This window comes from Schistocerca cancellata, chromosome 5, assembly GCF_023864275.1.
Source record: "Schistocerca cancellata isolate TAMUIC-IGC-003103 chromosome 5, iqSchCanc2.1, whole genome shotgun sequence".
Lineage (NCBI taxonomy): Eukaryota > Metazoa > Arthropoda > Insecta > Orthoptera > Acrididae > Schistocerca > Schistocerca cancellata.
The window spans coordinates 639,736,389-639,749,155 of record NC_064630.1 but is presented as its reverse complement, the minus strand read 5'-3'; the positions used below and the strand labels follow the sequence as shown (position 1 = coordinate 639,749,155).

The 12,767-nt window shown below is 44.1% G+C and overlaps 1 protein-coding gene across 3 annotated transcripts in view; it reads right to left on the bottom strand.

Moving 5' to 3' along the window:
* LOC126188073 (tyrosine-protein kinase transmembrane receptor Ror-like) overlaps positions 1-12,767 on the bottom strand; it is a 675,128-nt gene that overhangs the window by 92,007 nt on the left and 570,354 nt on the right. The window lies entirely within an intron of this gene.

The window sequence follows — 12,767 nt, the reverse complement described above, 5'->3', positions numbered from 1 at the left end:
ACCTAGCAAAAATAACGCCCTGAACATAAAATTTGGGGATGGTGTTAGGCGTTCTTTACCCTTGAATGAGGCACATTTTCCATAACTGCCGATATCTTAGTTGTAAAAATCTGAATTTTGGCTGTTCACGAATCGTTCGAGTATCACCGCATCTTCATAGTTCAAGAGCCCACTCACTGCGTAAACAGCTACGAAAACATACTTGAAATCTTAGCAACAAATAATACCGCTCCAATAGGGAGCATCAAAACAGAAACAGGAATTAGTGACCACAAGGTCGTTATAGGAAGACTAAAAATAAAAGCAAAATTTATCTTTTTGAAAAAAACTGCTCAGGTACACACACGACTTGCGAACTGAAGGTTCCGTGTAGACTTAATTATGATTATAAAGAAACCGCCTCGATTGCAAATAGAAACCGGATGTTGACCTAGGTTTCGGCGCGGATAACCACGCCTTCTTCAGAACACACTAAAACTACAAACTGCCGTTTGGGCGTTCTGTATTAATGTTGGACCATGCCTCTTTAGGCAGTTTGTAGTTTTAGTGTGTTCCGAAGAGGGCGTAGTTATCCGCGCCGAAACCTAGGTCAAAATCCGATTTCTAATTGCAATCGAGGCGGTTTCTTTATAATCATTAAATTATCGATTGCTGACGCGCTTCAATGTTAAAAGTTCTCAAGACTTAATTATGTATGGATGTGTCTTTTGACTGCACTGATTTAGAAGCTTCAAAGGACCGTAACTCTTAGTATGTGACAAAAATTTCAACTGCATACATCTACACGTCCCTGAGAAAAAGGGTTTTTAACAGTCGGATAGACAGACAGACAAATGGACAACAAAATGATCCTATAAAGGTTTCGTTTTTACTGACTGAGGTACAGAATCCTACAAACACATAAAAACTTGCTTGATGCCTCCCTAAGAGACAGTCTCCACTACTTCCTGTCTGCTTATGTAAGTGTATACGCGATGTAATCTGAAATGAAAGAAGTAGTATCGACGAGATATAGGCCAAGTAAATGAATACCAGATGGTACTGATCCTCCGTGGTACACAACAGAGGTCAGGATACTGTTGTAGAATCAACTAAAAAAGCATGCCAAATTTAAAAGAACGCAAAATACCAGAGACTGACGAATTTTTACAGAAGCGCGAAACTTCATTGCGGGATGCTATCAGTAGTTTCCACAACGAAACCTTCTCCAAATTTGGCTGAAAACCCAAACAGATTCTGTTTATACGTAAAGTACATCAGCGGCAATATGCAATCAGTATCTTCACTGCTTGATAGCAGCCACAATGTTACTAACAACAGTGTCACTAAAACGGAGTTACTAAACACTGTTTTCCGATGTTCCATTACCAAAGAAGATGAAATAAGTATTCCAGAATTCAAATCAAGAACATTTGCCTACGCGAGTAACTTAGAAGTTTATTTATTTATTTATTTATTTAACCTGATCGGACAAGAGTTTCACACATACAGTACCTATTTTATTACCTTAGAAATAACAGTTTTAAAATGACAAATAGTATTAAAATTAGTTGAGCGTCTCTAATGGCAATATGAGTAAACACTAGTACACTACTGGCCATTAAAATTGCTGCACCATGAAGATGACGTGCTACACACGCGAAATTTAACCCAGATGCTGTGATATGCAAATGATTAGCTTTTCAGAGCATTCACACAAGATTGGCGCCGGTGGTGACACCTACAACGTGCTGACATGAGGAAAATTTCCAACCGATTTCTCATATACAAACAGCAGTTGACCTGATTTCTTACCAGAAAGGTCACAGTTCGTAGCAACTGATGGAAAATCATCGAGTAAGAAGTAATATCTGGTGTTCCATAAGAAAGTGCTACAGGCCCTGTGCTTTTCGGCCGGTGTGGCCGTGCGGTTCTAGGCGCTTCAGTCTGGAATCGCGTGACCGCTACGGTCGCAGGCTCGAATCCTGCCTCGGGCATGGATGTGTGTGATGTCCTTAGGTTAGTTAGGTTTAAGTAGTTCTAAGTTCTAGGGGACTGATGACCTCAGATGTTAAGTCCCATAGTGCCCAGAGCCATTTGAACCATTTTGAACCTGTGCTTTTCCTGATGTACATTAACGATTTAGGAGACTATTTAAGCAGCCATCTTGGATTGTTTGCAGACGATGTTGTCATTTACCATCTTGTAAAGTCATCAGACGATAAAAAACCAACTGGAAAATGAGTCATAAAGGTATACGTATGGTGTGAAAAACAATGAAAAGTGTAAAGTCAGCGACATGAGTACTAAAAGGAAACCGCAACATTTCGTTTACGGAGTGACACACACAAATTCAAAAGCTCTCACTTCGAAAAAATGCTTAGAAATTACTATTACGAATAACTTAACGTGGCACGACGCCATGGAAGGGGAAAGCGAACCAAAGACCGCGATTTATTGGCAGAACAGAAAATGTAACATGTCTACTAAAGAAACTGCCTACACTACTTTGGTCCGTCCTCTTCTGGAGTACTGCTGTACGGCATGGGATCCGCTGTAGATAGGATTGACAGAAGACACCGAAAAAGGTCAAAGAAGGGAAGTTCGTGTTGTACTATTGCAAAATTGGGGAGAAAGTGTCACGGATATGATACGCGAACTGGAGTGGCAATTATTGAAGCAAAGGCGGTTTTCATTTTACGGCAGAATTTTCTCTTGAAATTTTAGTCACGAACTTTCTCTTAGGAATGTGAAAATATTTTGTTGGTGCCCACGTAGGTAGTGAGAAAAGAGCATCAAAATAAAAAGCGGTAGAGAAATAGTTTGAAGACTGTTCGATGAACCCTCTGCCAAGCGCTTAATAGTGGATTGCACAGTAACCATGTTGATGTACATGTACATGTAGATATGCACAAGAGTATGGAGATATCTGGAATTTAATCTCGCACACTGGTGCAGTCTTGTGATCAAGAACTTTGCGGTACCATTCCCTTCCACTTTCCCGACCTCATACTAGCTGTAAAATTTCTTGCAATACCAGGACTCGATTCGACTACTTCCGGGTCGAGTGAACGCAGTCTTGGCTCGGAGGCGCAGGTGAAGCCTGGAATGGATGATACATATTTCTGGTCATCATATGTTACGTCAGTATTCTAAATGTCACAAGTCTGCTGTTTCATGGAATGAAGACATTTGCTTCAAGTCAAATACAATGAAGAGCCAAAGAAACTCGTACACCTGCCTAATATCGTGCAGGGCCCCTGCGAGAACGCAGAAGTGCCGCATCATGACATAGCATGGACTCGACTAATGTCTGAAGTAGTGCTGGTGGGAATTGACACCACGACTCCCTCAGGGCTGTCCATAAATCTGTAAGAGCACGACGGAAGGGGGTCTCTTCTGAACAGCATGTTGCAAGGCATCCCAGATATGCTCAATAATGTTCATATCTGGCGAGTCTGATGGCCAACGGAAATGTTTAAACTCAGAAGAGGGTTCATGGAGCCATTCTGGACATGTGGGGTATCGCAATGTCCTGCTGGAATTGCCCAAGTCAGTCGGGATGCACAATGGACATGAATGGATGCAGTTGATTAGGCAGGATGCTTACGTAAGTGTCACCTGCCAGAGTCGTATCTAGACGTATCAGGGTCCCATATCACTCCAACTCCACATGCCCCACACCATTACAGAGGCCCCACCAACTTGGTCATAGCTAACGCGCAGGTTCCATGGATTCATGAGGTCGTATCCATACCCCTACACGTCCAACAGCTCGACACAATTTGAAACGAGATTCGTCCGACCAGACAACATGTTTCCAACCATTAACAGTCCAATGTTGGTGTTTACGGGCCCAGGCGAGGAGTAAAACTTTGTGTCGTGCTGTCATCGAGGGTACAAGAGTAGGCCTTCGGCTCCGAAAGCCCATATCGATGATGTTTCGTTGAATCGTCCGCACGGTGACGCTTGTTGATGGCCCAGCACTGAAATTTGCAGCAATTTGCGGAAGGGTTCGCTTTGAATGGTTTTCTTCAGTCGTCGTTGGTCCCGTTCTTTCAGGACCTTTTTCCGGCCGCAGCGATGTCGGAGATTTGAAGTTTTACGGGATCCCTGATATTCACAGTACATTCTTAAAATGATTACACGGGAAAATCCCCACCTCATCGCTACCTCGGAGGTTCTGTGTCCCATGGGTCGTGCGCCGACTATAATTAAATCTTGATAACCTGCCATTGTAACAACAGTAAGTGATCTAACAAAAAAAAAAAAGGTTCAAATGGCTCTGAGCACTATGTGACTTAACTTCTGAGGTCATCAGTCCCCTGGAACTTAGAACTACTGAAACCTAACTAACCTAAGGACATCACACACATCCATGCCCAAGGCAAGATTCGAACCTGCGACCGTAGCGGTCACGCGGCTCCAGACTGAAGTGCCTAGAACCGCACTGCCACACCCTCCGGCAGTGATCTAACAACTGCGTGAGACACTTGTTGTCTTATGTAGGCGTTGCCGACCGCAGCGCCGTATTCTGCCTGTTTACATATCGCAGTATTTGAATACGCATGCCTACACCTGTTTCATTGGCGCTTCAGTGTATAAAATTTGGCTCATCCATACTAAATTCTTGAGAAGATTAGAAGTCATACGAAGCGCTTCGAGATCAGGATTTTATCTTCAGATAAAATAACCTATACAAGAATGTTGTACATTTTACCTGAAGATGCTGCCTGCTCTCGAAACATGTCGTGTGACTTCATCGTGAATTTTACTTGCTGAATCAAATATGTATTCTCAATATTTCACGATGATGATTTTCCCTGCAATTAAAACTGAAAATTTTATACATATGCTTCCGAAGGCTCCAAAGCGTCGTTCGGTTTTGTCCTTTAGCGTCTCGTACAACGGCTTTCCAGACCACTGACACGTCGTTGTATTGTAACAAGACTCACATAACTCACACACACACACACACACACACACACACACACACAAATATATAGCAGAGGCAGGCAACAGGGAACAACTTGCACTGGAACCGAACCGCACACAGGGCTCCTTCACGTCCAACTCTTCACACATATACAGTGCCCCTGCAAAATTAATTATCCATTGCAAATTATTTTTTAAATGATCCCTGATTGCTGCCGAGGAGAACAAGGCTACAACTCGTGTGCTTCTGAGCTGCGTTTTAGCTGACCACACAAGACGTGAAACAAGTGCACATTCTGTACGAACTAATTCCAATCCAATTGCTGAAATAAAACGTTTATCGGTAGCAGCACGACTTAAAAAAAAATTACGAATGATTAATAGAAATTTATTTCTACTTTCCTTCCTTCTTACATCCACGGAATAGGCTGCACCGTTGATCTGTAGATTTGCCCTATTGTATAATAGTAGCGATATATTCGTATTAGATTACGACAGTGAGAAGAAGGAAACATAGATATTGACACACACACACACACACACACACACATATGCGGGTGCGTTACCTATCTGTCAGGGACAAAATACCCCACCGCCGCACGCATCCATCCATTCCCTGTCACTTTTACACTGTTTCGTTTGAATATGTGCGGAATGAAAAAAAAAAAAATTGCGGCTTCGACGCCCCTACCCCCGAGAATGTAACTGTTACGTTGCCAAACCTACGAATATATATGCAGCCGGGCTGTGGTCATCATTCAGCTATTATTAAATTATTAACGTCGCTCCGACATACACACGCACACAATATGGTCATCAAATGAACTAGAAATGCCAGCTGTATTACTGCGATCAATGTTAGCATTCAGCGTCCAATAAGAGCACGTCCACCGTATTATGCACGTGGCGTCCCTGTACTTATATCCTTCTGCTCATATAAATATCAGGCATAATGACTACATTAACTCTCATTAGTAACAAACAGTAATCACAACATAGGAAAATTGCGTAATATTTAATAAATCTATTAATAACAGTTGCCCAATGGTATTATTGGCGTTGAATTAATAATACTATTTATCCTGAAGCAATACCACTGGGTGATTTAGGTATAGAATAAATTACGAATATACGGAGTTAAATGTGGTCACATCGTGGAGCACAATATCTCATTAATGTACAAAATTTTTTACTGTCGTGTCTAAATCGCCACACTTTCTTTACATAAGGGGACTTTTTTTGTCCACATCACTCAGTCGTCTTCAGCCGATAGGCGTTACTGCAGTAACTCGACAATTCAATGAAACTGGCAAATTGGGATTTAATGAACTAAAGAATTACTGCGGTAATCACTACGCTGTCTCATCGAAAGTATCCGAACACCTGTTAGTGCTGTTGGTATATATCAGTATCGGATATCTCCGCCTATATGACGACTGGAACTTTTCTGGGGACATTTTCAAAGAGGTGTATCGATGACAGCCCATTCTGCCGCAAGTGTCGGAAGAAAACGGGTAATGATCTTGAACGCTAAGGTCTGGTGCGAAATCGACGTTTTGTCTCATCCCAAAAGTGTTGCGTGGGGTTCATGTCGGTACTATGGACAGGCAAGTCTTTTTTTTTTTTACTCTTATGGGACTTAACTGCTTAGATCATCAGTCCCTAAGCTTACACACTACTTAACCTAAATTATCCTAAGGACAAACACACACACCCATGCCCGAGGGAGGACTCGAACCTCCGCCAGGACCAGCCGCACAGTCCACAACTGCAGCGCCTCAGACCGCTCGGCTAATCCCGCGCGGCGCAAGTCCATTTCAGTTTCTGCTCTATGATAGGTTGCATTGTCACGCTCACACAATCGATTATTGTCTCCGAGCTGTGCATGTGCTGTGTCCAGCGCAAAATACTGTGAAATGACGTCACATCCTTTCTCAGTTAGAGTTTTCTGAATTGTAATAAAGGGACCTCATCATAGCTATAAAACACACACAAGGCCACAAGGTCACATATATGCCTTCTAAGGTGGATCATCAGTGAATGAATACGCCAAGCTAACGTAAACAGAGCGCTACATATACGAACATGGCCATGATTTAAACTTTTTATTTCTGACTTGCAGTTGCGCAATGTGCTACATTTTATCCACTGACTGATAACTTGGCATGAGGTTCCAAGTCACAATGAACACGTTTTGTTACAAAAATGTTTGAAGACTAGACAATGACAGCAAAGTCCGTCAAAACCGGTTGTCAAAGATAAAGAAGGATTTATGCGATATTAGCTATAGAAAGCTTTTTACCAAATAAGCACCGTGGATCAGGACCTCTCTCTTTGCAGCATATTGATAGACAGACATGTCCTTTCGGGTGCAGAATATATTCCACGGGGATCCGATGCCACTCACGGACGACAAATCAGGCTCATCTATATACATCTACATCTACATTTATACTCCGCAAGCCACCCAACGGTGTGTGGCGGAGGGCACTTTACGTGCCACTGTCATTATCTCCCTTTCCTGTTCCAGTCGCGTATGGTTCGCGGGAAGAACGACTGTCTGAAAGCCTCTGTGCGCGCTCTAATCTCTCTAATTTTACATTCGTGATCTCATCGGGAGGTATAAGTAGGGGGAAGCAATATATTCGATACCTCATCCAGAAACGCACCCTCTCGAAACCTGGCGAGCAAGCTACACCGCGATGCAGAGCGCCTCTCTTGCAGAGTCTGCCACTTGAGTTTGTTAAACATCTCCGTAACGCTATCACGGTTACCAAATAACCCTGTGACGAAACGCGCCGCTCTTCTTTGGATCTTCTCTATCTCCTCCGTCAACCCGATCTGGTACGGATCCCACACTGATGAGCAATACTCAAGTATAGGTCGAACGAGTGTTTTGTAAGCCACCTCCTTTGTTGATGGACTACATTTTCTAAGGACTCTCCCAATGAATCTCAACCTGGTACCCGCCTTACCAACAATTAATTTTATATGATCATTCCACTTCAAATCGTTCCGCACGCATACTCCCAGATATTTTACAGAAGTAACTGCTACCAGTGTTTGTTCCGCTATCATATAATCATACAATAAAGGATCCTTCTTTCTATGTATTCGCAATACATTACATTTGTCTATGTTAAGGGTCAGTTGCCACTCCCTGCACCAAGTGCCTATCCGCTGCAGATCTTCCTGCATTTCGCTACAATTTTCTAATGCTGCAACTTCTCTGTATACTACAGCATCATCCGCGAAAAGCCGCATGGATCTTCCGACACTATCTACTAGGTCATTTATATATATTGTGAAAAGCAATGGTCCCATAACACTCCCCTGTGGCACGTTAGCCTATGAATCATTTATATGATATTTTACCAACATAGATATTTAATTATAGGAGTATCATGTAAAATCGTAGCTGAAAATTTTCGTTAGTGTTTTGTGCTCTTAAACTAATAAACTTGCATTTCCTTCAGGGATAACAAATGAGCCACTGCACCTCATGTTGTTGTTGTGATCTCCAGTCCTGAGACTGGTTTGATGCAGCTCTCCATGCTACTCTGTCCTGTGCAAGATTCTTCATCCCCATGGAACTACTGCAACCTACATCCTTCTGAATCTGCTTAGCGTATTCATCTCTTGCTCTCCCTCTACGATTTTTACCCTCCACGCTGCCCTCCAATACTAAATTGATGATCCCTTGATGACCTACCAACCGATCCCTTCTTCTAGTCAAGTTGTGCCACAAACGCCACTTCTCCCCAATTCTATTCAATACCTCCTCATTAGTTATGTGATTTACCCATCTAATCTTCAGCATTCTTCTGTAGCACCACATTTCGAAAGCTTCTATTCTCTTCATGTCCGAACTACTTATCGTCCTTGTTTCACTTCCATACATGGCTACACTCCATAAAATACTTTCAGAAACGACTGCCTGACACTTAAATCTATACTCGATGTTAACAAATTTCTCTTCTTCAGAAACGCCTTCCTTGCCATTGCCAGTCTACATTTTACATCCTCTCTACTTCGAAGATCATCAGTTATTTTGCTCCCCAAATAGCAAAACTCCTTTACTACTTTAAGTGTCTCATTTCCTAATCTAATTCCCTCAGCATCACCCGACTTAATTCGACTGCATTCAATTATACTCGTTTTTCTTTTGTTGATGTTCATCTTATATCCTCCTTTCAAGACACTGCCCATTCCGTTCAACTGCTCTTCCAAGTCCTTTGCTGTTTATGACAGAATTATAATGTCATCGGCGAACCTCAGAGTTTTTATTTCTTCTCCATGGATTTTAATACCTACTCCGAATTTTTCTTTTGTTTCCTTTACTGCTTGCTCAATATACAGATTGAATAACATCGGGGAGAGGCTACAACCCTGTGTCACTCCCTTCCCAACCACTGCTTCCCTTTCATGTCCCTCGACTCTTATAACTGCCATCTGTTTTCTGTACAAACTGTAAATAGCCTTTCGCTCCCTGTATTTTACCCCTCCCACCTTCATAATTTGAAAGAGAGAATTCCAGCCAACATTGTCAAAAGCTATCTCTACGTCTACAAGTGCTAGAAACGTAGGTTTGCCTTTCCTTAACCTATCTTCTAAGGTAAGTCGTAGGGTTAGTATTGCCACTCGTGTTCCAATATTTCTACGGAATCCAAACTGATCTTCCCCGAGGTCGGCTGCTACCAGTTTCTCTATTCTTCTGTAAAGAATTCGCGTTAGTATTTTGCTGGTGTGACTTACTACACTGATAGTTCGGTAATTTTCACATCTGTCAACACCTGCTCTCTTTGGGATTGGAATTATTATATTCTTCTTGAAGTCAGAGGGTATTTCCCCTGTCTCATTCATCTTGCTCACCAGATGGTAGAGTTCTGTCAGGACTGGCTCTCCCAAGGCTGTCAGTAGTTCTAATGTAATTTTGTCTACTCCCGGGGCCTTTTTTCGACTTAGGTCTTTCAGCGCACCTCATAGTACTTGCTCAAAGGCGCCTGCTTACGCAGCGCTTTCGTTTCGTCACACTACATTTTATTTTCTGTGTGTTGCATAGTCCAGTCACATCAGAGTGAACATCTGTCGAAAGCCTGAATAATCACCGCTGCGAAACGTACGGTAGAGAGTCAGTGGGGTTATGCAAAGTACCGACAGGGATGTACAGCCATGCCGAGTCCAGCGCCTTGGCCAGCTACGTTAGGTTTCTCGGTCAAGGATCCATCGCGCGAACAGCCCGATTGGGATGGTCTCATAGATTTTCGTTTGGTGGTCAAGGGAGTGCGTTAAGTCATCCTGGCTCTCGTCGAACCTGCGAGCTGTGAGACACTTTGCATTATCCCGCTGGTAGATGCCATCGCGCCGAGAAAGAAACGAACTGCATGTGGGGGTGGACGGGGTCCCCAAGGATAGACGCATACTTGTGTTCATCCACTGTGCCTTCCAGCATGACGAGATCACCCACGGAATGCCACCAAAACATTCTCCAGACAGTAATGCTCCCTCCGCCGGGGTGCACCCTGACAACGATTCTCGCAGGGTGATTCCTCTCAGACGTTTCACGCCGTGCACGCATAAACCGCGATTCGTCTGAAAAGGTCGCTTGTCGGCATTCAGAGACATCCAGTTGTGGTACTGGTCCCAAATCCAACCTTTGTCTCCGATGAACAGCAGTCATCGTGGGTGAATGGTCAAGGCACCTGTTGAGGAGACCCATATACCGCAATGTTCGCTGGAATGTCTTTGAGGAGACATTATTGGTAGTGTCTTGGTTCATCTGGGCGGTACGTTGTTCAACAGCTGCACGTCTTTTCGCCAGTACACATCTCCGCAGCTGTTGTTCACCCTTGTCATCTTTGGTCCGTGGTGCGCCACAATTTTCCTCGGCGCCCATTTTGGATAGCGCCATTTTGCCACACACGATATACTTTAGCCTTTTCAGAAAATCTTCCGACCTTGACCGACAGATAATTGTCATTTAAATCGCTCTGTTCCCGCATCACGATAACAAACAAAGCCTGCACTGTTTAAGAGTTTTTAACATTGTGCAGCCCTGTCAGCAACCTGGGTACAAAAACTGTGTGCCCGACCGAGACTCGAACTCGGGACCTTTGCCTTTCGCGGGCAAGCGCTCTACCAGACGGTAGAGCGCTTGCCCGCGAAAGGCAAAGGTCCCGAGTTCGAGTCTCGGTCGGGCACACAGTTTTAATCTGCCAGGAAGTTTCATATCAGCGCACACTCCGCTGCAGAGTGAAAATCTCATTCTGGAAACATCCCCCAGGCTGTGCCTAAGCCATGTCTCCGCTATATCCTTTCTTTCAGGAGTGCTAGTTCTGCAAGGTTCGCAGGAGAGCTTCTGTAAAGTTTGGAAGGTAGGAGACGAGATACTGGCAGAAGTAAAGCTGTGAGTACCGGGCGTGAGTCGTGCTTCGGTAGCTCAGATGGTAGAGCGCTTGCCCGCGAAAGGCAAAGGTCCCGAGTTCGAGTCTCGGTGGGGCACACAGTTTTAATCTGCCAGGAAGTTTCATATCAGCGCACACTCCGCTGCAGAGTGAAAATCTCATTCTGGAAACATCCCCCAGGCTGTGGCTAAACCATGTCTCCGCTATATCCTTTCTTTCAGGAGTGCTAGTTCTGCAAGGTTCGCAGGAGAGCTTCTGTAAAGTTTGGAAGGTAGGAGACGAGATACTGGCAGAAGTAAAGCTGTGAGTACCGGGCGTGAGTCGTGCTTCGGTAGCTCAGATGGTAGAGCGCTTGCCCGCGAAAGGCAAAGGTCCCGAGTTCGAGTCTCGGTCGGGCACACAGTTTTAATCTGCCAGGAAGTTTCATATCAGCGCACACTCCGCTGCAGAGTGAAAATCTCATTCTGGAACCTGGGTACAGTTTGGTTTCTAATTGCAACTGCACTGTTTACCACATTCCCCCCCCCCCCCCCCACTCCCCAGAGACGCTTTATACACGGTGGTCCATTGATAGTGACCGGGACAAATATCTCACGAAATAAGCATCAAACGAAAAAACTACAAAGAACGAAACTCGTCTAGCTTGAAGGGGGAAACCAGATGGCGCTATGGATGGCCCCTAGATGGTGCTGCCATAGGTCAAACGGATATCAACTGCGTTTTTTTAAAAATAGGAACCCCCATTTATTATTACATATTCGTGTAGTACGTAAAGAAATATGAATGTTTTAGTTGGACCACTTTTTTCGTTTTGTGATAGATGGCTCTGTAATAGTCACAAACGTATAAGTACGTGGTATCACGTAACATTCCGCCAGTGCGGCCGGTATTTGCTTCGTGATACATTACCCATGTTAAAATGGACCGTTTACCAAGTGCGGAAAAGGTCGATATCGTGTTGATGTATGGCTACTGTGATCAAAATGCACAACGTGTGCTGACGCTGCATCACAGACAGGAGCGCCTGCGATGGTGTACTAAACGACGAACCTGGGTGCACGAAAGGCAAAACGTCATTTTTTCGGATGAATCCAGGCGACATCGTGGTGACCGCACATTGGAAGCGTGTATTCGTCATCGCCATACTGGCGTATCACCCGGCGTGATGGTATGGGGTGCCATTGGTTACACGTCTCGGTCACCTCTTGTTCGTACTGACGGCACTTTGAAGAGTGGACATTACATTTCAGATGTGTTACGACCCGTTGCCCTACCCTTCTTTCGATGCCTGCGAAACCCTACATTTCAGTTGGATAATGCACAACCGCATGTTGCAGGTCCTGTACGGGCCTTTTTGGATGCAGAAAATGTTCGACTGCTGCCCTGGCCAGCTCATTCTCCATATCTCTCACCAATTGAATACGTCTGGTCAATGGTGGCCGAGCAACT